Source organism: Anolis sagrei, chromosome X, assembly GCF_037176765.1.
Source record: "Anolis sagrei isolate rAnoSag1 chromosome X, rAnoSag1.mat, whole genome shotgun sequence".
Taxonomy (NCBI): domain Eukaryota; kingdom Metazoa; phylum Chordata; class Lepidosauria; order Squamata; family Dactyloidae; genus Anolis; species Anolis sagrei.
In genome coordinates this window covers 41,923,192-41,950,996 of record NC_090034.1, presented here as the reverse complement: position 1 = coordinate 41,950,996, position 27,805 = coordinate 41,923,192, and the positions used below count along the sequence as shown (strand labels likewise).

Below are 27,805 nucleotides of genomic sequence, written 5' to 3'. Positions count from 1 at the left end.
TAAAAAGCTGGGCATGTTTAGCCTGAAGAAGAGAAGGCTGAGAGGAGACATGATAGTCATGTATAAATACGTGAGAGGAAGTCATAGAGAGGAGGAGCAAGCTTGTTTTCTGCTGCCCTGGAGACTAGGACGCAGAACAATTGCTTCAAACTACAAGAAAGGAGATTCCATCTGAATATTTGGAAGAACTTCCTGACTGTGAGAGCTGTTCAGCAGTGGAACTCTCTGCCCCGGAGTTTGGTAGAGGCTCCTTCTTTGGAGGCGTTTGAGCAGAGGCTGGATGCTCATCTGTCAGGGGGGTTTTGAATGCAATTTTCCTGCTTCTTGGCAGGGTGTTGGACTGGATGGCCCGTGAGTTCTCTTCCAACTCTATGATTCTATGACTAGCACAGAATAAATGAATCCAAGCCAGGTTTTCATATGCTTTACAGACACAGGGAGGCAGAATTGTTAAATTCAAAAAGAGCTGTAGAAAGACTCTGATATGGATGGTAGCGCTGTAATTTTTATCTTAGGGGGTTCATGGGCTATTAACAGTAAGAGTTGATATCTAAATATAATTGAACATTTCAGGCACGAGACCATATGCCATCTTACAAAATGTCTGATTCTCCTGCAAGACATTCTGCTCTGCTGGGTCTGAGGCACCCTCTTCCAAATAGGTTGGAGTGTGGATACCGGGTCCTCAAGGTACTGAATATTCTCTTCCAAGAGGTCCACTAACTTGCATTTGCTCCAAGTACAGATATTCACATCCTTAGGTAAGGACACAAGCATTTTGTAACTGTTGCAGGTGACTGCATCAGCTCCTTCACCATCTATTTTTATCAGAATTAAGGAAGCAATGGAACAGAAATCTGGGCGACCAAAGTAAACACCCGTTTGTCTCGCCTGTTCGCCTCGCTCCCATACACCTCACTCCAGAACTGGTGCTGCAGCTATATAGAGAGCTAAGGAGAAATGATGGGAGTTGCATTCCAACATCTGTAGAGATGTATCGTTCCCTTCTCCCAATTTAGGCAATTACTTTGTACCACAGCTTCCAGAATCCCCTAGCCAGCATGCCCAACTGTTGTCAAAGAAAGGAGTCCAACTCTGAGAAGGATTTTGGGAGTTGTAGTGCAAGAAAATAACTTTGCCAGACTCCTCCATGTTCCAGATACCTTTGCCACAAAGGGAGCAAAGTAAAGTGGGGGAGACTGCTACCAGCCAAGAACCTGATACAATTTTAATGCTCTAACTACACAGATATCTATAAGTACAATGTAAAAATACAAATGTCCTGTTGCAATAAACTTCAGCAAAAGTATCAGTTCAATTAATCATGAGAATACTCAATTACTTGGATCTTCCAAAAGTCGTGTAGACAAACTTTAACATATTCAAAATAGTCCCATGTGAGTTCAAGATGAGATAAGAAGTCTTGGGAATACTACAAAGATTCCCGGGTATTTATCGTCCTTGTTTTAGGAGGAGTATCTCTTCTTTGGGTTTCTTTCAAGGTTTCTTCAATCGTTTGAAATAATATCTTCTGAGGCTTTATAAACTAAATTCCGCTCATGGAATGAATGGCTCTGCTGCGAGGTTTCGAAAGGGTAGTTGTACTACCGGCTTTCATTAGCAAGGAAGATCCGACTAATTACACTGTTCAACGGAGAAAACGTTGCGGGCCTGAAAATAGTTGTTCTTTTATGATTTTGGGGTGCTGAAAACAAAAATGACATTTAAAAATGTATATTGGCTCTAGTTTTTATGATATAAGCAATCACGTGATCACGTATGGTTGAAAAAATGCATGTTGCAACTTACACTATGGAAGATTCTAGAAAGTTGCGGGCCTGAAAATAGCTGTTGTTTTATGATTTTGGGGTGCTGAAAACGAAAATGACATTTAAAAATGTATATTGGCTCTAGTTTTTATGATATAAGCAATCACGTGATCACGTATGGTTGAAAAAATGCATGTTGTGACTTACACTATGGAAGATTCTAGAATATTCTAGAAAGTTTGATGACGCAGTATTAGTGCCGTGTGCAAAAGCCAGAAAGCCCTATATAAGGCCAGACTTTTGAACGGTGAGGGTCAGTCAGTTGAAGACTGAGACAGTATCGTTAAACATAGTTTTACATTGTTCTTTTTACTGTAGTTATGCCTCGCACGTGTGTAAATAAAGCACTATGGAAAAAAGATATCAAGGCAAATGGACTCCGTCAATGCTGTCAGACTCCTGCTGGAGCATTGTAAGAGACAATCCTTTCCTTGAATACAAAAGAAAAGTCAAGAGAAGCAAACAGGATATAAACTAAAGTCACGATTAAAGCGACATTTAAACTTTCAGACTTTTCAACTGCACTAGGCCTACTAATATAGTTTCTTGCTGCACAAACATAAACAATAGACTCATTAAATAAATATTTCTCATATATAAACTATTGGCAATATAATTTGACTAAAATTTAGCAAATTTAAAATTTAGCACAGTTTATATACATGCAGTAAGGTTAGGCGCATTATCATAATATTAATGAATTACTTATTGTGGAGAAAATTGAAATAGGTGTTGCATAAAAACCAGAGCCAATTAACACATTTAATTATTATATTTGAATTCAGCATGTTAAATTTATTAAGAAACGGCACATTTCGTTTCCGCAACTGAGAAAAACTGAAAATTTGTAGAACAGTGTTATTTGGAAAACAAGAATATTATGTTTGTTGCACCATTGTAAATAGTCCCATTGTGTTTGTTCCCTATGCTTGTGTTTTATACAAATTAATTGAGTATTCTCATGATTAATTGAATTGATATTTTTGCTGAAGTTTATTGCAACAGGACATTTGTGTATTTACAATTCTAATGCTTTCAGAAGTGTATTCCAAGTGGTGAGCAAGACAAAAAGTTAAAAGTGATAAGAGAAAAAAATATTGGGATATTTATTTATTTATTCTGTCAGAAGCAAATTGAGAATACAGTTATAATGTATAAAAACGACAAACAAAGTTAAAAATTTGGCATTATACTAAATTTTGTTTGACCAGAAGCTGGCCACTTGGAGTGCCTCTGGTGTCACTGTGAGAAGTTCCTCCATTGTGCATGTCGCAGGGCTCAGGCTGCATAGTAGTCAGTGGTTTGTGGTTTGCTCTTCTCCACACTCGCATGTCGTGGAATTGGGATATTTTAACTTAAACCTCTGATTGCCAGCCTTTCAATCTTTTGAGGGAAAACTATGAAAGAGATGAAAAATACTGGGAAATGGTATAATAGGAATCTCGGATGGCTGTATTGGGATCTAACAACAATTGGATTAATCCCCAGATCATCCCCTGTAAAGCGACTGCTGGGTTACCTCCAGCACATCTTGCAAGTGGGTTTCTGCTTTGTCAGTGTTAGAGACAAAGTGCTGGGACTAGATGCTCCAATGTGTGTGTGTGTGTTTATGTCAGAACTGAAGCAGACATCCACAATCTCAGCACGATCGAAAGGTGGCTTTTTAAGCTACTATTGCAGATGTGTTCAGGTGGACTATGGACAGGATCCAGGATAGCACCATGAACATTCACAGCCCAACAGTCTCCCAGTAGCTCCCAATGGCTGTCGAGCTTGACTGGCTGGCTGCTTTGCCTCCTGTTTACTGCATAACACAATTTTGCCTCTCCGAAGTGTTTGGGTTGCAAATGGTTGAGTTCCAGAATTCAGAGTCATCACAGCTATGTGCAAGAAGAACCGAGAAAAATAAATACATGAAAAAGAGCCATGGGAAGAAAAATATGACTCAGAAAGTCACCCATCTAGCATTCATTTTGCTCTGTGACTTAATTGCATGTCATAAAATTGAAGAATCTCTAGAGCCGCCACCGCCGCCAAAATGCTTCTTAGTAGAATAGCTTAGAAATGTCACACATTAAAAAGAGTGCCATGAGATGCATTTACTTTGATTTCTGCAGCTGATTGCTGATGGGATTTTCCTCCTTTCAATTAGCAGTGATAAGACGTACATTGAGTGTGTAGAGTGGCGGGGGGGGGGGGGGGGGTTAAAAAAATATAGCTTGACAGTCACTCTTAGGTGTTTCTGCTCTAGTTTTGAGCTTTGAAGATAGGGGGTGCTCTACCATACAGCTACAGCCCCATAATCATAGATGGGATCCTCCAACTGAAATTCTAAAGTTTGACAAGTTACCTTTCCGAAGTAATTTGTTCCCATTCATCTTGACAATGTTTAAGAAGTAACTCATTGCCCTTCCTGAGTGCAATGTTTTAAGGCTAGCTTGTTAGATTACTTGATTTTTTTTTTACTACTTTCAGGTTACTTTGAGGGAGAGAAGTCCTAAAATTGGTAAGAACATGGCACAACACTCAAAACTTCCTTTCAAAGTGCCTCTAAAACAGTGTTTCTCAACCTGGGGGGTTGGGATGTCTGGGGGGGGGGCTGGGAGGGGGTTTAAGAGGGTTTGGAAAGACCATCTGAAAACACATATTTCTGATGGTCTTAGGAATCCCTTTCACATAGTCATTTGGGTTCACAGTGCTCTCCGGATGTAGGTGAACTACATCTCCCCTAAATCACTGTCAATTCATCCCAAATCCCTCCAGTAATTTCTGTTGATCATGGGGGTCTCTGTGTGGGAAGTCTGGCCCAATTCTATAGTTGGTGGGGTTCAGAATGCTTTTTGATTGTAGGGGAACTATAAATCCCAGCAACTATATCTCCCAAATGTCAAAGTCTATTTTCCTTAAACTCCACCAGTGTTCACAGTTGCTCATGTTCAGTCTGTGTGCCAAGTTAGGTCTGGATCCATCATTGTTTGAGTCCACAGTGCTCTCTGGATGTAAGTGAACTACAACTCCAAAGCTCAAGGTCAATGCCTACCAAACCCTTCCAGTATTTTCTGTGGGCCATGGGAGTTCTGTGTGCCAAGTTTGGTTAAATTCTATCATTGGTGGTGTTCAGAATGCTCTTTTATTGTAGGTTAACTATAAATCCCAGCAACTACAACTCCCAAGTGTCAAAATCACACATCCCCAACCCCACCAGTATTTAAATTTGGGCATATCGGGTATTTGTGCCAAATTCAGTCCAGTGAATGAAAATACATCCTGCATATCAGATATTTACATTACAATTCATAACAGAAGCAAAATGACAGTTATGAAGTAGCAACATAAATAATTTTATGGTTGGGGATCACCACAACATGAAGAACTGCATTAAGGGGTCATGACATTAAGAAGGTTGAGAACCATTGCTCTAAAATGTCCCTTCAAAGTGCCTTGGGAAAACAAGTCAAAGCTGTTATTTCTTATATCAGTAACTTTGCTCCTGCTCTTGGTTTCTGACTTCTCAATGTCTTTGTATTCCCCTGCAGGTTACCTGTAACTTGTTAATTCCAAAATTCAATTTGAACCTATCATCCTCCCTAGACTTCCCTCCACCAGCAAGTTAAACCATTCCTATTCTGTTAGGCTTTTAGAAATGGACTGTGAGAGACATTTAATAGTGTGCCTGTCTGGTTCTGCTTTTTTTTTTTTTTTAACACTGTCTTTCAATTAATATGAAAAGATCTTTATATTTAGTTACTGGCATTTTTGTAGATTTTCAATGCAGAACTGCTTTTAATATTTGGTAAGCTGCTTTAAGATCCATTACTGGGAAGAAGGTGAGATGTAAAATAATAATAATAGTAATAATAATAATAATAATAATAATAATAATAATGCATGAATAATGAATTAAACCAGTGTTTTATCCCTACAGCCACTGTTATCTCCTTGAGATGATACCTTCAAAGAGCTCAGAAACTACTCTACAAAATGGTACATTATGCCCAAGGTCTTCCTGACCGATATTTTTGTATTAGGAGTTTGTAGAGAGCCTTATCTCTGGTGTACTCATAATGATCCATGTCTTTTCAGACTCTGAAGAATGAATTCATTTCATCGTGTTCCAAAACGGCAGAAAAATGAAAATAACCGCAATTATTCCTTCTTCATCTTGCTGCTGTGAAGTCATTCAAAGCAATTGTGTTAGTTCTTCCTGACCTGAAACTGGCGATGTCTCAGCGGTATTCTGCAATGACCAGACAGGCATCACAAAGGTATCTGTAGCTCTCAACGCATTGCAGCCAACTCACAATAGTTTGTGGATTAACTTCCCTTGAGTACTTTGCAAAGCATCGTGGGTCAGGATGGACTATAGAGTCTTGCTGGATTCAGCTTGACCTGGTGAGTAAGAACTGATACAATGTATGAACCAGATGGGCTCTCTTCAAAGGACCCACTTGGGTCCCAATTTGTAAATTCAAGATCTATGGCCAAGAAGATTGGAACATCAGGAGATCAAGGCAGCACTTCTGTCAGAGTTGCAAATCAAATGAAGGCATGGAAGTATAAAAAACCACCAACACAGATGAACAAATGGATTTCATAGAATCATAGAGTAGGAAGAGACCACATGGGCCATCCAGTCCACCCCCTTTTACCATGCAGGAAAAGCACAATCAAAGCACACACACCCGCAAGAGATGGCCATCTGCTTAAAAGCCTCCAAGGAAAAAGTTTTCACCAGACTCTGAGGCACAGACTTCCACTGTTGAACAGCTCTTCTTATGGCCAGGAAACCCTCCCTAATGTTCAAGTGGAATCCTTCCCTGTCATTTGGACCCATGGCTCCATTGTCTCCAGGGCAGCAGAAAACAAGCCTTCCTTAGGACACTCTTTCACATATTTATACATGGCGACCATGTCTCCTCTCAGCCTTCTGTTCTGAGGTTAAACAGATCCAGCTCTTTAAGCCTCTCCTCCTCAGAGGGATCCATGCTTTCCAGACCTTTAATCCTTTTAGATCTCACTTCTGGACACCTTCCAGTTTGTCCATAGCAAAACTGGACACAGGGTCATTGCAGGTGAAAAGGTCTAACCAAAGCAGAATAGAGAGGCACCATTACTTCCTTTGATCGAGACACTATACTCTTGGCTTTTTAGCTGCTGCATCGCACTGTTGCCTCATGTTCAACTTGTTGTCCATGAAGACTCTGAGATCTCTTTCACATGTAACTCTTGTTTCCATGCCAGAAGTCACCCATCCTGTATCTCTGTGTTTCACTTTTCTGCCTAAGTGAAGCATGCCACAATTCTCCTTGTTGAAATTCACTTTGTTAGTTTTGGCCCAGCTCTCTAATCTTTTAAGGTCATTTTTAATTCTGATCCTGTCTTTTATGCCTCTGCTTACATGTATGGTATTTACATAGCTCTACTCTAGAACCACAATATTAGCCTTTCGTTCCCAGATTCTTGGAATATTTTGACTAGTACAAACCTAATTACATGTGGGTAAAGGTCTCAGCACATGAAGAAGCCACGTGTTTTCAGCACAATATGCCTTCACTGCCCAGCTCAACATCATGAGGCAATAATGAATATAGCAACAGATCAAGGCAAATGTCTAAGGTAATCTCAGGTGAGCATCCCAAGCTGTTTGAAATTTTGGACTCACTGAAGCACTAAAGCTTAATCTCTATCTATCATAGAAATTTAGTCTTCTCACTTAAGAACCTCATCATATGGGTGTAGGGCTCTGTTTCCATATGCGATGGAAACGGAGTCCCACGGACGATATCATATGATGTAAGGGCACTTCCAGTGGGACTGTTTGGCTCTGCTTCCGCAGTATGTGGAAATGGAGCCCTACACCTGTCTTCAAGAATCAGGTGTTACCCAACTCCAAACCGCCTTAAGGTGGGACAAAGCAGGAGAAAGAGGGGCATGGCTGGCCATTCCACAAGACAGGGAAAGACGGGAGGGAATAGGCCAAGATGGTTTCTTCCGCTTTCCCCTGCTCCATCTGATGAAGTCCTTAGACCTACCAGCTGTTGGAATTTCTAGGAGTTGAAGGCCAAAACATCTGGGGACCCACAGGTTGAGAACCACTGCCTCAGACTCTTTCCCATCAATGCTCTCCAGTCTCTAGACCACAGTGGGCAATGGTGATAGGACCCAATTTCTGCCCTTGCAGGAGGCTACATCTCTCCTTTTTCAACTGAAAATCAGCCACAAATTCAACCAGAAGTCACTTATAGGTTAGATTCTCTTGACGTGAGATTTCTGCCTCACGGACCCTCTGATCACTATGGCCTACAGGTTCCTTTCCTGTGAGTTTTAATAGCTCCTCTCCTTTCAGCCATCCACACTGGAAGTGTGGCTCCATACTGTTTGTTCTTTTCTCTCACATGGGTACATTATTGATGTTGCATGGCTTGAATCTTGTTGGGAGCACCAACTTGAGTAGACCCACTATATGTTGATGCTTACGCAAATCCCATTGATTCACTTATGTAAATCCCATTAGGTCTGCTCCAGTTGGGCCTAACAATAGGATTCATGCCCATGACCGATCCTCCTCTCCAGCCTGCAGCAGTTAGAATGTTGATGAGCATTTCATGACCTCACACCCATTTAGCAAATTGACAATGCAGAATATGTTTTATAGATAAGCACAGACACGGACAACTATATGTCTCTCTGTGTGTGTGTGTATATACACACACACACACACTCTCTCTCTCTCTCTACCATAAAATTCGCTGGACCAAATGCCCTGTTGTCCAAATGCCCGATCACCATCTCCCAAAGTAGTTACATTACTCTCAGCTCAAGAACGGAAAACAGAATGTCAATGGACATCAAAAGAGATTTAAAGTCAAGCTTGAAGCTAACCTTAAAAAAATGAGAATTGGGAAGCCTTGGCCCTCAAGCATCTAACTGGAGGTCACCTGCTACTAACAGAGCTATGGACTTTGAAGATGCATGAATGGAGGGTGAAAGAGAGAAAAGAGGAAGAAGGCACTTCAAGCCAACCCTTGTCGGGACCACCTTCCATCTGGAAATTGATGTCCTCACTGCGAAAGACCATGGGAATCCAGAATAGGTCTCTACAGTTACTGCCGGATCCATTGCCAAGACACTACCTTTGGAAGACAATCAGACACGACCATGCGTGATCGCCCAAGACAAGATATATAAATATACAGAGACGTATTGGAGAAAAGGTAGGCCTAATATAAAATAAAATAACATAAATATCTGGAAAAAAAAGTTGCAGTGGGGAAACACACCTTTTCAGGACACTAGCCAGCCACACCTTCTTTAGACTATTCTATTCCATTCTACTTCCATCTAAACTTTCTGATTTCTCCTCTCCAAAACTAAAGCAGGATTGTATTGTCGAAAACTAAAGCAGGATTCTTTGGCACTCAGTTCTGATTGGAGCACTATGGAGATTGCCACAACTTCCCTTTTCTGCATGGACCATGTCTCTTGTGTTCATTATAAAACTACTACAATGTATTTACATATATTATTGTATATCACTATCAGGATTTGAAGCCTGCAGCTGTTAACATTGTCACCTTTTGGTCTGCAGGTGTCCTATCTCTGTCTGTGACAAATGGAGGTGTATGTGTAGAGGTGAGCAAAAATAAGCATCAAACCTACATTCTTCTTCTGCAGTTGCCTCAAGACACACACACGGGGGGTGGGGGGGTGACATTGACAGCAGCCGCAAAATGGCAAGCAGCTATACCAAAATGTGTTGTGAACAAGAGCATGTGAAAATACGACACACACAATACTATGACGTTAAACTGAAATGCAACCAAACTGGGGCCATTCAGTCACCTTCAAAAGAAACAACAACAACAAAAACGGGCCAAGACCTATTTTAGGTCTGACTTCTTCAGTTCAAGAGCTGACCTAGTTTTGCCTCCTACCAATTAAAAGCTGAGATTTTCAAAAGAACCTAAGGGGATTAGGTGTCACGGGGATGGCGGGCAGGCAGAGGGAGGCCTGCGTTTCAGCAGGATTTGGAAACCTTTTTAGCATCTTTTGAAAACCTCAGCCTACACTAGGCTACTTTGGGAAGGATTATTTTTTATCTTAAAAAAAGTAGAAAAACACATCTATAATGACTATTCAGAGCACAATACTTTCAATAAACAGACCAGGAAAACTGATTTCTGTTTTGCTTCTAACTAAAAAGGCTGCAATGAAGAAAACATAAATGAAATTACTGTTATTTACTGTCACCACAAGCTTTGAAAAGATCCAAAGGTTTCCAAATATGACCCCTCAGGTTGCATATGAGGCCCAACCATCCCAGCTCCTTTCACCGTTGAGGTCCATCTTTCCCCCACTTTCTCCCACTTGGAGTCAGGCAGCACCCAACTTCTCAAAACACATTCTGGACTCCATGTCTAAGTGCTGCGGAAACAGAGTCCCACAGAGTTCCACCAGAAGGGCACTTCCGTAATGTGATGGCCTCCGTGGGTCTTCGTTTCCGAAGCAAATGGAAACACAGCCCAGACTGCGTAGGATGAGGTCCTAAAAGCCATCAAACTGGTTTCGGCCTTGTTGCGGGAGTCAAATCAGCCTCCCAAGACATACCCAGCAGACAGTGAGGGCTTGAAGAATGAGAGCTAAAGACTATAACTAGTGGCAAGGGTTCTCGTGAAAAGGGCAATGTTTACACGTGGCTATCTTCCCCATCATCATCATAGGCTTTCACTCATGGCTGCATATGATTGTGTAGGTCCTGGTTGTGGGTCTGTAGGTGACCGTAGAGACCTGTTCTTGATCTGCATGGTCTTTCACAGTGAGGACATCAATTTCCAGGTGGAAGGCGGTCCCGACCAGGGTTGGCTTAATGCACCTTCTTCTTCTTTACATGTTTCTCTTATTCGCCCACCATTCATGCCTCTTCAAATTCCACAGCACTGTTGGTCACAGCTGACCTCCAGTTCCAACGCTCGAGGGCCAAGGATTCCCAGTTCTCAATGTCTATGCCACAGTTTTTTAAGGTTAGCTTTAAGCCCATCTTCAAACCTCTTTCCCTGTCCATCTACATTCTGTTTTCCATTCTTGCATTGAGAGTAGAGTAATTGCTTTGGGAGATGGTGATCTTTGGCCATTTGGACAACGTGGCCAGTCCAGTGAAGTTGATGTCAGAGGATCATCACACCAGAGCTGGTGGTCTTTGCTTCTTCAAGCACACTGACATTTGTCCACCTGTCTTCTTCCCAAGAGATTTGGAGTATTTTTTGGAGATAATGCTGATGGAATCATTCCAGAAGTTGAGTGTGATGTCTGTAGATGGTCCATGTTTCACAGGCATATAACAGGGTTGGGAGGACAAAAGCTTTATAAAAGAAAAGCTTTATATAGGGATACCAAGACAGGTGGGTATAATTATGCCACAAATAATGCATGCAAGCAAATATCAAGTCTGGTGGTCGCACAGGTAACTTTCATGATTTTAATTGGGATAAATGAAACACCTTGTTACCATGGCAATCGTTGCTACAAAAATTAACATCTCCATGTATGCAGTAATGAATCGGCCCTACGTCCCGCACCAGTGCTGCCAGTGGGCATCCAGGACATCCAAGCTGATTCTTCAAACTTGCAAGCCCAAGACTCTCATGTTGGGAGAGGAGATAAGGAAAGTAAGGGGAGGCGGCCCTGCTCCAGTCCACATCTGCCAGGATCACTGTTCTCCACCCATCCCACTAAAATGGTTTCCATAGTAACCCAAACAGAGAAGCATCAAGCGTAAAAATAGTCCCAACTGTGCCGAAAATAACCAGCATGTGTCATAAGCAAAAGATATACTTCTAGCTGCGGGGGATATTTTTACTATCCCCTTGTATTGCAAAGGCCCAACCAGATATTTGTGATCACAGCAATGCAGCTGTTAAACTTGTGCCAGACTCTCAGAGGCAATAAAAACTATCTGATGCTGCACAGTGCTGTCCCACTCTGTGTAAAGGCTGCCCTTACAAGACCTAAGATGTTGGCTCTAAGGCACGATACGGGTTTCCAGACCCAACAGACCAACTCCTCAGGCAAAAGAGAACAGCTGAGTCCTGCTCTGCACTTCCAATTGATCCAATGAAAGCTAGAACTATCAGCATCCTTTCTGGAAGGAAAGCTTGCCCACATTCCCTCCATTTGATTGCTCTCCTACATCACCTTTGTGTCTGGTGTTATGAGATTTAAAAAAAAATCAAACAAGCTCTAGGACAAATACTTTTTAAAAATAGATTACCTAGTTTATACCAACTTTGTCTCCAGAGAACCTCTGAAACTGAGTTCTGTGAAAGGCCCAAGCATCTCCAACTAAGATGTTTTAGCATCTTCTGCAGATTACTGCTCCCAATGTGCTTTGAGGAAAAGCCATAATACTTACACTGATACAAATCTATTTTTCTCCTGTGGATATATTAATCATTGAAACCTGAAATATAGTTAAGTTATGACAAGATGACTTGTCATCCACTCTTTTCAGAGAATTTATTTCATACCCCTCTGAAGAATAACATTTCTAGATACTATGCTCTTTTGTAAATGTTCATTTCCCAGGGTGGGAAGCAATACTGTTCACAGACCCTTGGAAGTATGGGGGCGCAAAGTGGCTAAATCTACTTAAATTCAAACAAAGTGCCTTCCTTATTGTGCCGGTTAGCAAATCTATGAGTGTTTTGACAAAGGTCACAGGCAGATTGCTGCTTGCAGAGAATGGAAATTAATCAACGCTTCCTGAATGAATAAACCAATGTTCTCTATATAACCAATTATGCCGTACGCTATCTGAACGGATAGCAGATTTATAAAAGCTTCTAGCACAGTAAGTCATTAGGCTCTTGGCTGTCTTGTTGGTCCTCTCTTATGTGTTTCTCTCCTTCTCAATTTCAGATACCAAGACGAGAAAGGCACAGACACTGACAAGGCTACTATCCATCTATGTCTTCCTCTGGAATTCCTTGAAAAAGTGCTCCCCTGCATCTCATTCAGTCTTTGACTTTGTGATTTTCAAATGAGGGAATGGATCAAAACCTTATGGTGTGCTGTGTGGATGGGTGGGAGCTAAATGCAGATAAAGAAGCCCCTTCCCCCCCCCCCCCCCCACCAGCCAATGTCTAAGTAGTTTAAACACCGCTTGGAACTGAATCCTCTGATTCACCCCAATGGGTTACCCCGCGCCAGCACTGCTTTCCCATCTTTCTGATGCAATCGAGGGAAAAGAGGGTTCAGAAGGAGCTGCCGTTTCCTTCCCAACTTTTCCCTGCACGCAGCTCTTAGGAGTAAATGAGGAGACAGCCTGCTCTTCTACTAGCAATGGAGGATTTACTACACAGTGTGCAGATCCTCAAATACAATGTCAGACAGTACATGGAGAAGAGCATGCAAGAATCTCTGCTTGTTCACTCACAGAACAGACAACTTGCGCTGAAGGACGTTCCAGAAGGTAATCAAACTGGGAAAGAAAACAAGTTTAAGGATCTCGAAACAAACTCCATCTTTTTTCCCCTCCATCTTCCATTAAAACTTAGCCTCGGCATTGCAACAGCATTTGCTGATATTCTCTCTTTAACTTTGCTTCTTTCTCCATTTCTTTTTAGTTTACCTGCCACGGATATTTGGACTGCAAGCTCCTTGGGACAGGATCTGGTCTTGCTTTACTTCCTGTATTTATAGTGTTCTAGCTGCAAGACCATAACAATAAAACTTTTTTTAATATAATGATATTCAGTAAAAAGAAAAATCTAGGTTACTCACCTGGTGCCCCCAGCATATTTTCGCTTTAAACTAAGAATTAAAGTCTCTATCCAGGGAAATCCAAGGGTATGCCTCCAAACAAATAGCTATCCACCTAAGCTCTGGAAAACCACTTGCTGGTTTCTGCAGCAACATTAAAAAATCAAATCCAAGTCATGCACGACAGCCTTTGAAACAGCATCTCTGTCACTCTCAGAGTTCGAGGAAGGGCTATTTTCTGCTGAACAGTAGTAGCCAAAATAAAATACAAGGCAGGGAAGAAAAGCCACCCCATTCCTCCGTTTCACAGACATGCAGAGCACACGACTGCTGGTGTTTCCACAAGGCTGCACGCTCCCGGTAATAACCTCCTTCTACAACAGATTGTAATCGACGGTGTCTTAAACCTCCCCAGGCCTGGAAAAGTCCTGACCCTCCAGGAACCGGATGGTGAAGGAACGAGACTGTCTTTCCCCTCTGTTCATTCGTTGTAAGGATAAATCTCCTTCCTGTGGTGGTAACGCACAGAAAGCAGGGCTGGAAACACTGCTGACAGATCATTTCCAAACCATTCATCTAGTAGCTGGTCGCTGATCCTAAAAGTTCATTGGAAGTTTGCTTTTTAAAGCTTTTTAAAATATATGCTGGGTTGTTTAAAAAATCTGCTAGCACTCTCTCTCTCTCTCTCTTTGTGTGTGTGTAGATTCATTCAACTAAAAGGACATAGCTTGCTGCCTCATCTCTTACTTGCTTTTTCAATGTTTTAGTAGAACTATTTCAGAATTTCGTAAAAATGGACTGGCTCACTCCAGGCAATAAATCTCTCTCTTTCTCCCTCTCTCTCTCACACAAGCACGTATAATGTGAAATCAAGCCAGGAAGGAAATGGGGCACATTTCTCTACTTGACAAGTGGCCCAAGGAAAATCACAGAAGCAAAAGCAGAGCATGAATCTAAAATTAAACTTTTCTAAAATGCATTTAGCCAGATTCTCTAACAGAGAGAGAAGGAGGAAAGAAGAACCCTCACTATATTAAACCTGCTGTTTCTAAAACAGCAGAGAACAGTTGAATCAATGGATTTTGGGAATGAAAGGCAACCACCTCTATATGACTTCCATGGAAGTTCAAGAGTTACAATTGGATTAATATTACTCAATACTTCTATGCATTCATGTACACCCCAAAACACATACTTAAATATGGCCTGAGATCCAACACTGGCATTACATAGGGTGAGTCTTTGATTGTGGAGTCATGTGTCGATTGTACTGTGGAAGGAAGCCTTGAATGGCAAACCTGCACAAATGAACCCACTGTTGCACTCTAGCACTGGAACACCCTTTCACCCAGCACTACACCAGATCTAGTAATTCAACATAAGAATGTTTATTAAAGAAAATATATAAAAAGGGAAAAAGGGAAAATCCAACAGGGTCAGTAGAATAGAAAATACAACACAGCAGTAATCCAAAAATGCCAAGGGACATAAAGCCAAGGAATCAAAAAACCACAGAATTAATCCAAAGGTATATCCATGAACATGAAAACAGGAACTTCCCAAGGTAAACTCTCCAAGGAAACACAGACATAAACAGGAACAGGAAATCTGATAATATTTGAACCAAGAACTTAAGGAACAGAAGCAACATTGTCTCCTCTGAAAGGCCTGAAAACAACTCACTTAATTTAAACCCTTCAAGCCACCCATGATATCATGCTGTATGCACCTGGATCTCTGGACCTTATCTGACCTGCGTTTTCAGGTTTAATCTATGTTCCCTTGAAACCTCCCTATTGTCCCAAGGCCGTTTCTCCAGGGAACTGGTACTTTAATTTCCCCCTGTTGCCTGGGAACAAGCTGAAGAATCCAAAACATCAGCCTCATCTGCCTGCAATTCCCTCTGATCACGCACAGACTCTTCATTTTGAAACGCATCATTCCCAGCCGACTCATCCCCTGAACAGTCAGAACAATTTTTAAAAATCCTCTGATGCTTGCCAGACTACAACACCCACATCCAAACATGCAACCAAAAATACAATGGAACATTCATGGACATGCTCAACTCTGTATCTGCAGACGCTCCGCACTAGAGACAGGGTCTGATTGCTTCTATAAGGGGACTTACCTGCAGGTAAGACACCAACAGGATTCCAGCCATCATTTTAAAAGCCTACAAAATTACTATATTATAGGGGGAAAAATATGCACAATACTTGTTCTTAAAGAAAATAATTTGAAGTAATCCATAACTTTTGAACATTGTATGTGTTTTAAGAAACCCATCCCCAGAAACACACACATTTTCATGCAACTGAAAAGAGAAAAAAGAGAGAGTTCACAAACTAATGTGCAAATGAGACAGAACAGATTAAACTTGACACAAAATAGAAAATGACTGAAACGGAGTTCGGTTCTCCAATGTCCGACAAGAAACAAGTTTGAACAAGTTCTTTATAGGCATTTTGAAGTATACCAGTGAAAAAATTGAGGGCAGGGGGGAACAATCTAAAAGGATAGTATTAACCAAAAGGGAGGAAGGAAGAAGATGCAAGTTTTTGATTGTTAGTGTTGAATGCAACAATAAAAAAAGATGTTACAAATATCTGTTAACAAACCATGACTGTCCAGCTGCAGCAAGAAGTGATCCATCTGCTCCCGTAGATATATTTACTTTTCCCATGCAACAAGTCATTTAAGGATGCACAAAGAATATAGTCAATATTGTTTTTCCATTACAAAAGGATCCTTTCCCAGCTCTGTTATCAAACTGCCAGGTAACTCTGTAACAGAGCCAGCCTCTCCCCTTATGGCATGGCATTCTCCCCCACTAAGAACTCTCTCATAGCCACTAGGCACACAATCCAGGCTTCTGCTTCTTGTATGCACTATTCTATTCCACTTCTCAGAGAAGCCACAGGTTTGGGGGATGGTGCTAGTAGATGCTGACTGTCTTTTGGGAGAAATGGCACATGAAACCACAGTTTGAAAAAGTGAGTGTTTTGGATAGCAATTCCCAGAATTGCCTAGCTAGTAGGGTTGTGCATAAATTCATTTTTAATTTGTATTTCAGATCAAATTCATTAAATCAATATTAGAAACATGCAAGAAAGGTGGGGGGAATTTAGAAACTGAAACACTCGCCAATCATTTTCGTTATGATTCTGTAAAATACAGATGCCTCACAAGGTCATTTTAATTTTCAGTATATGAATTAAGCAACTTTGATAAAGCCAAGAGAACGTAAAGTGCTTTAAAAACCAATCCTGTTTTTCTTTGACCCGACCGCCATAAGGAAGGCACTAGCGGTGGGACTAGCAAACTTGGGCGGGATACTAAGAACAGAGCATTCTGGGAAATGTCATTTTGGAAGGTGAGGCCCCTGTGGCAGAGAATGCAAAAGGCCCTGCCATAAACTACATTTCCCAGAATGCTACGCTCAGCATCAGAAAGCCCTAAGGAGGGCTGCAGCAGCCAGCTGTTTAGAGTCAGTGTAATAATAATAAATAAAATTATTTTATCTGCAAAGAAAACTAAAGTAAGTAAGTAATAATATAAATACGTGCTAAGTTATGAAGTTATGTGGTTGTGTGTCATATAGACAGACAGGCATTCAGGGGGATTGATGTCGGGTTTTTTTTTTTTTTTGGTCTAAACTTTTTAAAATCCCCAAAAATCTGTAGGTGTGTGACTCTTTCTGAAACTTCTGCAGATTGATGCCCTGGTTATCTTGTGCATTGTATATAAAATTCAAGTAGATAGCTCTTGTAGGGTTTTTTTAAATGTTGTTTACAAAACTTTGAAAATTCCCCAAAAACCCGTGGATAAATGAAACATTCTGAAATTTGGTGGGCCAATAGTGGTAAATGTGTTTTATCACTGTAATGAGTTTCACCACAACAGCTTTAAAAATGAGGGAGAAAGGAGCCCCTGAAGTTTCCCAATAATAGTAATTATGCGCAACTACTGCAACAAAATAGTAACGAAATTTCGTTACTCTTGTTGTAGTAATGGATTTTTCACAAACTATACTTTAGAAATGCTTTAGAAATGGGGCGCCAGCACTCCCCAGTTTTGTTTTGACTTTGGAACCATTTTTAATGGATCACACATATCTACTAGCTAGCATGGAAACGATCGTCCAAAGCAGTCACTTTTCCAAAATTTTCTGGAAAAAGTTTTGGAATTGGTATTTATTTCATCACAGCTAATTTAAAAACAGGCAACAGAAGTAGAAATTGACAAGTGGATATGAGATAGAGAGAACACTTCTAGCAAATTGCAGAACTTCAGGATGAGGTACCTGCACCACAAGGAACATTCCAACATCTCCCCTAGTTCTCATTTTCTCCCTCCCCATCTCTCTCTTACACATACACAGCCGCTTCTTTCCCATTCACACCCAACAACGTTACTACAGGGTGAGGCAGCATGACTTTCTTTTTAAAAATGCACGCCATTCAGTGCTAGTGGACTCGTTCGAGAGGCGTGAGTATAAAGTTTTGTCCTGACACAGTTCAGTCACCTTCATGCTTTGGAACAGTGAGGAGCGTGCTTTTGCTATTGAGGCCTACTTTTCGAGCGGATTTGGAGTGGCCAGCCCGCTCTCCAGATTTGGCCCCTTGTGATTTTTTTCTACGGGTTTTTTTTTAATCCTGTGTTTATGTGAACCGTCCAAGGACCCTACAAGATTTGAAGACCAACATCCAGGAAGAAATTGCCAACATACGCCTGCTATGCTGGCAAGAGTCATGACAAACGCCAGAAATCGGTTTACTCAGTGTATGGAGAATGAAGAATGGGGGACGTCACCTACCTAATTTGATCTTCAAAACTACGTAAAACAAAACTTTAGGTATACGCCTACATTATAAAAAATAAAATAAAAAATTCTGATTCATACAATGGGTTTTATTAAGTTTTGAAAAAAGGAAGTTATGCTGCCTCACCCTGTATCTCCTTGCCGGAAAATACTCCAGAGTGATCTTGGCATTTCTAAGGTGTGGACAGCTGGTTCATGCTGGATCCATCATTGGACCCACCACTGCATCGCCGCCAGCAAGCAAATCCTCCCAGAGGTGATGTCACATTTCTGGGGATGTCACACCCAGCCATGGGACCAGAAAGGAGAAATTGCCAGCAAGCATCTGGCAGGGAGATGCTTGCTTGCTAGCAGCAAAGTCCCAATGCGCTCTCAACCCAGCAAGTTGTGGGCCAAAGGGCTTCCAGGAATGCTCCTGAGCTACATCAGAGTGCTTTAAACTGCATTGATTCAGTAAGTGTAGTCACAACCAAAGACTAGCCCACTAAGGTTACCACAATCCTCTTAAAGCGGAATGAGACACAAAGCCCAGAACCATCGATTCTAGCTCCAAGCATTATTTCTCCAATCCTGGATCTCAAGAGAAGTCGTTTGTCTTTTAATGAGTTGAACTGTTTTTACCTATCTTTTATTGCTCCTTATCCTTCGTCCTCACAAGACCAATAACTTTTAAACTGTGAATTTTAACCTGCATTTTATTGGTATTGGTGTCAGTGTTTGCTGTGAGTATTTTTATATATGCATTTTCATGGTGGTGTATTTGTCTGCCTGTTTTAACTAGGTAGTATCCCGCTTCAAGCCATAGGGAGAGGCCAGTAACAAATTACTATTATCATTATTATTATTATTTTACTGACACAAAACCACAGTATGTCACAGCAAATGAGATATATATGCTGGATTTCATATCACAAAATCACAAGTCGAACACTTCCCAAACATCTAGGACTGTGATTATTGTTATTATTATTATTATTATTATTATTATTATGGGGGTGGCTTTTGACTGCACTAAAATTCATCCAGAACATCATAACCAGTGGTTCCCACCTGTCGTCCATGGACCACCAGTGGTCCGCAAGAACTAAAATATGGTCCGCAGCCTCATCATTACTACACCATTGCAATAAGAGCAACTGGTCTCGCAAAACCCTCTTATAGTGCCAAGGCTTATTAAATGTGGTTTTCTGTGGGTGAGCAGATGGCAACTGCTGGATGCCATATGTTCTGTATCCGAAACTAGAGCTGATGTGGTCTATCCAGTGCAATTTTTTGAATCATCACCCCCAAATAACCAAACCAAATCTAAAGTTGACCAAAAACTGATTTGGAACCCTTTTGGTACTAATGTTGGAGAGTGGTCCATTGTCAAAGTGGTCCATTGTCAAAGTGGTCCCTGGACAAGTGGTCCCTGGTCAGAAAAAGGTTGGGAACCGCTGATATTAACTGACAACAACTGAAACAGAATGTAGGTCTGAGACTCTAACATTGTCACCATATGATTTTTAACATATTTGCCTTATGAAGGAGTCAGTGAAGCTTTGAAAGCTTGCATTAGTTATTTTATACTTTGGAAGATGGCCCAATGAAAGTATTTCTGCCTGTGGAATTTGGATTGCATTGCATTTTGCTAAATGATCAACACAGTTTTCCCTAAATATATTTCCCCTCTAATCCTGTGTGTGTGTACCTTCAAGTCACCCCTCGACTTCCTTAATTTCCAAAACCAGACAAGATCAGGGGATTTAGGGTACCTGGGCTCTTTCATCCAATCCTACCTGCTCTCAAAAGAAGTTCCTTCCCATTCCTTTGTCTCTGGCCTTAGCATAGAAAGGAATATTGATGACCCCCTTGAAAGGCATTCTTGATTCTGAAGTAATCACTGGCCTTTCCTCCCACTTGTGTCTCCAGCTGTGCACCCTGCTCCGCAAGACTATGGCACCTGCAAACTTCTCCAAGAAACACCACAGAAAAGAGCCTAGAGAGCAATCCAGTTTAATGCATTCCTAACCAGTCTTGACAAAGATGCGAGGCCATTGCTGAGCCCACTGGAGGAAGTCCAAAAGTTAACAATTACAATAAAATCTGTACAGCCTGAGACATGGAGATGATACCTGGAAAAAGAAAAGCCGTTCTAACTGAAGCCAGGCTGCTCCAATTAAAGGGAACAGGATGAACTTGGAAACTCATTTTCAAGAACACAAAAGATTCTCATATTATAGTCTTCCACATGAAGGCAGGAGAACTTTTATACTGTAATTTAAGACATCAAGAAACAAGGCAGTGTATTCCTCTCTTTTTGGTGATTGAAAATTTAAAGATGCTTTGAGGTGCTCTCAGAATTTCTATGCAACGCAGCCGACCTTTTTACTGTTCTAAACATTTCACTCATTCACAAGGATTTCCATAGCGAGAAAAAGTGACACCTACTTTACCTTTTGCTAATGGCTCATCATCTGAATGCAACCACGAAACAAAAATCCACTTGTCCGTTCTGAATGCTGAACCTCACGGTACAAAAGAACATGGCAGCAAGTCTTGACTGCTTTCCATCCGTGACGTGTGTGCAAGCACGCAAGCCTTGCATGACCTGTTCTGGATACACAGATGCACACTGCCGTGGTACATACTCCCTGATGTACGTATTAAGACCTTTCGAGGCCTGGGATGTGGGGGAACCACAAACAAAGTGCTTGGAAACCTGCTACCAAGACTGGTGATGCCAATAGAAGTAGCCCTACTAGAAGTCGCCCATAACCAGACGTTCCCTGGTGTCCAGCCAAAATCCTGCAGAGCTATTCCTCCACTCTTCACCTCGTCTCAAAGAAATATGTACATGTGTTTTGAGGGCAGCCAGAGTACTAAACAAATTACTCCCAGGCTCTTAAAATAAATGTTCACCTTTGGTCATATTATATTTCTACAGCTTTTAGCCTTAACTGCTCAACTATAATCTGCCTTCCACTTAAATGGAAACGGGAACATATAAAAGCCACTGAGTCACCAATTATTCACCTGTTACCCAGCGTGGAACAATATGAACCCATTAACAATTTTCTTTTGAAAAAGACCAAGCTGCTCTTCTATTGTTCAGTCTCTCAGTCAGGTGTGTGTACACTGAGTCTCCAAACTGAACCTGGTCTGAAAGAATAAACAAGTGGCTGATCCAGATCAGTGTTGCCAGCTGAAAAAAAGCCATGGCTGCCATCATTTGGTGTTTACAAAGTGCCTTTTCAACATAACCTGCTAAGAGCATTCGTTGATTGGGTTTCTTCTCCTTCCTGGTTTCACTTCACCTCACTTTGGCATTTGGCAATGATGAGATTTCCTGAACCGCAGCAGCCAATGGTCATTTCTTCGTGTCCATGGATAGAAAAGCCAAGATGATGAGAAAGAATGAAGGAGGTGAGTAGTGGTGATGGGAGATGGATGAAACACAAGTTCTCTCCCCATTGGAGAACTTGTTTTCCATCCATCTCCTATCCCCACGTTGCCACAGAGAAGTGGTGTGCAGTTCTTTCTGAGTTTCAGCCCAAAATGACTGAAAGGAGGATAGCAAAGTATTCACAGAATTATACATGGTATAGAAAAAATGTTCTTGCATATTTATCTGGTTAGGTAAAGGTAAAGGTTTTCCAGTCATGTCCGACTCTGGGGGTTGGTGCTCATCTCCATTTCTAAGCTGAAGGTCTGGCGTTGCCCGTAGACACCTCCAAGGTCATGCTGGCCACAACTGCATGGAGCGCCTCTACCTTCCCATCGGAGCGGTACCTATCGATCTACTCACATTTGCATGTTTTTGAACTGCTAGGATGGCAGAAGCTGGGGCTAACAGCGGGAGCTCATGCCACTCCCCGGATTCAGACCTGCGACCTTTCGGTCAGCAAGTTCAGCAACTCAGTGGTTTAACCCACTGCACCACCGCGGGCTCAATTTATCTGGTTGGCCTATGCAAAAGGAGGATACTGAGTGGATTTGGGTCTGATCTAGTAGACCTCTTAAGTTCTTAAGGAATTTTTGCAGCAAAAGTTTGTTGTTGTAAATTGCTATCAAGTCAACTTTGACTTATGGCCTCCCTATGAATTAGACACCGCCAAGTCTCTTGGAGTGAACAACCTGAGCTCAGGTCTTGCAAACTCAGAGCAGTGGCTTCTTTGACTGAGTCTCTCCACCTGGAATGTGATCTCCATCTTTTCCTACTGCCTTCTACTTTACCAAGCATTATGATCTGCGGGTTGCTGTGAGTTTTTCAGATTTTTCCTCTGGTTGGATCTTTGTCTTTACTCTCGTTTACGACAAAGATCCACCTGGAGGAAAAGTGTTCTTACCATACTTCAAGGGAGCCACTCACCAAATAGGGAAGCAGGTGAAGAAACACAACTTACAAACTATCTACAGACCCACTAAGAAAATCCAACAAATGCTACATTCAGAAAAGGACAAGAGGGATCCTCTCATCTCCCCAGGAGTCTACCATATACCATGCAGCTGTGGACAAATCTACAGAGGGACTCCCAATTGCAGAAGCATTGCCCAGGATCAAAGAACACGAAAGGAACCGCAGACTAATTCAACGTGAGAAGCAGAGCACCTGATGAACTAACCTGGACACAGCATATTATTTAAGAATACAGAAATGCTGGACCACTCTCACAACCACCATGTCAACCTATGCAGAGAATCCACAAGCACGTGGATAATTTCAACAGAAAAGAGAAAACTATGAAAATGAACAAAATCTGTCTCCCACTATTTAAAAACTCTAAAATCAGGACAATAAATAAAGAACAACATTAAGAAAACTGGGGAATTCTAGACAGGAAAAAATCAGGGCCAGCTAACACCTCCCAACAAAGGATCCCCCAGGTAGGAAGCAGCCAGGCTTTGAAGCTGCAAGGCCATTCAATGCTAATCAAGGTGGCCAATTGCAACATTCACACTTGTCTCCAACAGACAAGAGTTCTTTCTCCCACCCTGGACATTATTCCACTTACCTAATTTCCAACAGACCTCACAATCTCTGAGGATGCCTACCATAGATGTGGGCGAAACGTCAGAAGAGAATGTTTCTGGAACATGGCCAAGCAGCCCGGAAAATTCACAGCAACCCAATGATTCCAGCCATGAAAGTCTTCGACAACACATTATGATCTTTTTCTAGGGAATCCTGTCTTCTCACAATACGTCCAAAGTATGAGAGTCTCAGTTTAATCATCTTGGCTTCTAGGGGGAATTCAGGCTTAATGTGCTCTAGGGTCCACATCTTTGTCTTTTTAGCAGTCCATGATCTGCATAGAACTCTTCTTCAGAGCCACATTTCAAATGAATTGGCCTCCTTTGCTATCCTGCTTTCACAGCCATACGCAGAAGTGGAATTATGATGACACAGACAATCCTAACTTTGGTATTCAATGATAAAAAAGGGAAGAGGAGGAGAACTCGAGAGAAAAAATAGAAGAGAAAGGCAAAGGCCAAACAGCTCAAAAATAACAGAGTCCAGAGACTCACAAGGAGTAAGTTCTCTTTCACGAAGCTGCTTTTGTGGATGAAAAGAACTAAGCTAGTGAGTGGGAATATCACTATGATATGCACACAGGAGGTGGGCAAGGCTACTGCTAGAAAGTTAGCTCAACTCTAGGCATTTCTGAAGATGTGCTGGGTAGGTACAGGTATGACTCCCCTTTGCGGAGAGAAAAGGGGGGGTAATAATAGTAATAGTAATAATAATATTTCAGACTACTGAAATGAAGCAACCTTTTGGGACAAGAACACTTAGTTTTCTAGCCAGCATAAAGTGTCACAGAATCATAGATTTGGAAGAGACCTCGTGGGCCATCCAGTCCAATCTAATTCTGCCAAGAAGCAGGAAAATTGAATTCAAAGCACCATGTCCATCTTGTTTGGGGTATCGTGGGAACTAGTAAGTATATATATTTTTCAGGAGTGGGACTTCTGCATTTTGGTGCCATGACTTCAGATAATTTTAAATGAATTTTATTATTGGTTGTTGGTTTCGATGCCTGTGTTTATATATTGCTATAATGTTGTTGTTTTATTTCATATTGACTGTTGTCATGTATTTTACTGTGTTATGATTTAACTGTGTTGATTGGGCTTGGCCCCATGTAAGCTGCCCCGAGTCCCTTTGAGGAGATGGAAGCGGGGTACAAAAATAAAGTTGTTGTTGTTATTTGAAACACAATAAGATGAGTCCACAGCAAGCAAGCTCACTCTGCTGGCTATCAATACAATACAATACAATAAGCCTTTATTGTATTGTCACTCTGCTGGCTGTTGTATTGGATCATATGTCGGACACTTCCCAAGTGACTAGGACTGTGTGATGTATCAGCGAATAATGAGTGCAGATCCCAGTGGGGTGGCCTTTTGCAGCTGGTAAATGGTAATTTTGTCAGCGACAATTGTATTTAAGTGCAGGCCAAGGTCTTTAGGCACTGCACCCAGTGTGCCGATCACCACTGGGACCACCTTTACTGTCTTGTGCCAGTCTTTTCAGTTTGATCTTTAAATCCTCATATCGTGTCAGCTTTTCCAGTTGTTTCTCTTCAATCCTGATGTCACCTGGGATTGCAACATCAACGATCCATACTTTGTTTTTTAACACGATTGTGAGGTCAAGAGTATTGTGCTCCAAAACTCTGCCAGTCCGAATTCGGAAGTCCCAGAGTAGTTTGATGTGTTCATTCTTTGTAACTTTTTCAGGCTTGTGATCCCACCAGTTCTTGGTCGCAGGCAGATGGTATTTGTGGCACAAGTTCCAATGAATCATCTGAGCAACAGTGTTATGCCTCTGCTTGTAGTCTGTCTGTGCAATCTTCTTGCAGCAGCTGAGGATGTGATCTATTGTTTCATATGCTTCTTTGCAGAGTCTACACTTGGGATCTGTCATTGACTTTTCAATTCTGGCTTTGATGGCATTGGTTCTAATGGCTTGTTCTTGGGCTGCCAGAATCAAGCCCTCCATTTCCTTTTTCAAAGTTCCATTTGTGAGCCACATCCATGTTTTTTCTTTGTCAATTTGGCTCTCAATTTCCCCCAGGCACTGTCCATGGAGAGCCTTCTTTTGCCAGTTTTCTGCTCTGGATTGTGTTTTTATGGTATTCACTTTTTGTGTCTTTTGCACTTGAAGCAGTTTACTACTATTAACTTCCCTCAATGTTGGCTCTTGACTGCATTTCACATAATCTTCCAGTGCATGTTTCTCTTCTTCTACCATTTGTTTCACTTGCAGAAGCCCTCTGCCTCCTGATTTTCTTCTGAGCAGGTAAAGTCTGTTGACATCACTACATGAGTGTAATAAGTAGTGAATTGTCATCAGTTTTCTTGTTTTTCTGTCCAGATCATCCAGCTCTGCTTGTGTCCACACTATTCCAGCAGTGTATCTAATTATTATTATTATTATTATTATTAGTTTAAAACGTGTGTTTACTTTCCTTTTTTGAAAAGAAAATCTTGAAGCCTTCACAGAGAAGTAAAATAAAAATGTCAAAAAGGAAATTATAAATACAATATGTCCCTTTATACACCCCCACCAGAACACATTTGCATCATAAAAAGAAAGCAAGAACGGGAGCGAATGCAAAGAAAGGCATGGGGTTCACACATAAAAATAGACAACAGAGATCAAACATCTGGGTTCTATTTTCCTTGCAATTAGAACACTGACAAGAGGACAGAGCCCTGTCAAACAAATTACAAAGCAATGAGCTTTAATTCACAGGGTGACAAGTCACCAGGCTATCAGTTAATTATAAGAATGGATTGTGCTCCCAGGCCTTCAATATAATAAATGCGCTGTCTTCACTTACACGCACCCAAAAGAATACAACAGGCAACCGTTGGGACTGGTTCCCCTGATCTGGCCTCCTAAGAAACATAGACAGAGAGATATTTTAATTAGACTTTATGGCATGGCAGTGTCTGATTCCATAAGGATCATGCCTCTTAATATACAAAGTCCATTTAAATGTCTATCTTTCTTTTTGGTTTCATGGCAACCACGGGAGATCAGTCACCCTGACAACTAGATGTTTTGGGAGGGGAGGAAGGTCATACCTTCAAGAGGTGTACACAAACAAACCTTTTAACCAGGATGCTTATCAGAGCAGAGAACTGCAGAGAGGAGAGGTGTAGCAATGGAGAGCCCCTCTACACAACCCTGAAAAGATGCAAAATCACTACTGCCTGGGGGCCCTCGTCTTTACCTCTGTTTTTGCAACACAGATCTACGGCCAACAGACCAATGGCCAACTTGGGCAACAAGACAAACTACACTTGGCTGAAGGCATGGTTTTCAAGAACAAATTCAAATTACATATGACTGAAAAATGTTTTTTTTTCCTCTCAACTTAAAAACATGCTGATCTGATCCACATCTTCCAACCCAAGGCAGAGATTGTATCTTTGTTTTCCAATACCAATGGCAATTCTGAATTCTTTAGAAATGAAAAAAGCATGTATTTTTTAAAAAGGTTTTCTTTGACAGATGCCTTGAGAAAGATGCTTTTTGAGATAAAATATTGAATAACATATATTTAAATCTGAATTTTGATGCACTTCAAATTATTCACAGATTAAAGCAGCCCAGAAATAGAATAGATTTATGCTGAACACATATGGAAGGGACATTGACTATAAAGAAGACTGAGCCATCTACCCAAACTGTAGTTTCTGGATGTTGTTAAGGAAGTAACAACAAATTATGATTGATGATTTGGACCTTACGACTGACTGTTTGGTTGAGCGACGGGAGTGAAGAAAGGACTGTGTGCAAATCTCCATCTGAGCTAGCAGAGCAGTAGCTTACTATAATTTGCAAGGATTTATTGTTGCTGCACAACTTGCCAATATTTCTCCAGGGGAGTTATGTATTTACTTAGCTTCTCCTTCAATCACTGTAGAGTCAAGAACCCTTCAGCCTGCGCTGCATCCACCTTCTGGCTGAAAGCAAATAGGCTAGTTTAAATGTTCCTTATATTCCCATCATTTCACCTCGATCTGGAAACAGCCCCTTAACTAAGATTTCTGTCTTAGTTTCCAAACAGGAAAGTGTGTTTTCTCTGCCTCCCTCTCCTTCTCAAGTTCTTTATATTTGAATTACAAACAATGAGCAATTGTGATTGATGCTTAATGCATATCTCTAAATGACATCCCTAGGTCTCAGCCCAGAAACCTGAGGACCAGGAATGACCTTGAGCGAGCAACCCTAGTGAGGACCTTCTTCCATTCTGAAGGCTGGCTTCCAAGCTGCATTTCAGTGATGGGGAAAAGCACAACCCCCCCCCCCAACATGGCATATTTTAGTTAAAAACTTTTACTAAAAAGTAATTAAACCTTAGAACAGCGATGTCAAGCTTTCAGAATGGAGGAAAAT

The 27,805-nt window shown here is 41.3% G+C and overlaps 1 protein-coding gene across 7 annotated transcripts in view; it reads right to left on the bottom strand.

Annotated features, from left to right (window-relative positions):
- PITPNM2 (phosphatidylinositol transfer protein membrane associated 2) overlaps positions 1 to 27,805 on the bottom strand; it is a 226,410-nt gene that overhangs the window by 124,968 nt on the left and 73,637 nt on the right. The window contains exon 1 of one of the 7 annotated variants that reach the window (XM_060785505.2): positions 13,608 to 14,164. The exons of the other annotated variants lie outside the window; for them this stretch is intronic. The gene's annotated coding sequence lies outside the window, so the exon portion shown is untranslated. Of the gene's footprint in view, positions 1 to 13,607; positions 14,165 to 27,805 lie in introns of those variants that run through there. 7 annotated transcript variants of the gene reach the window in all.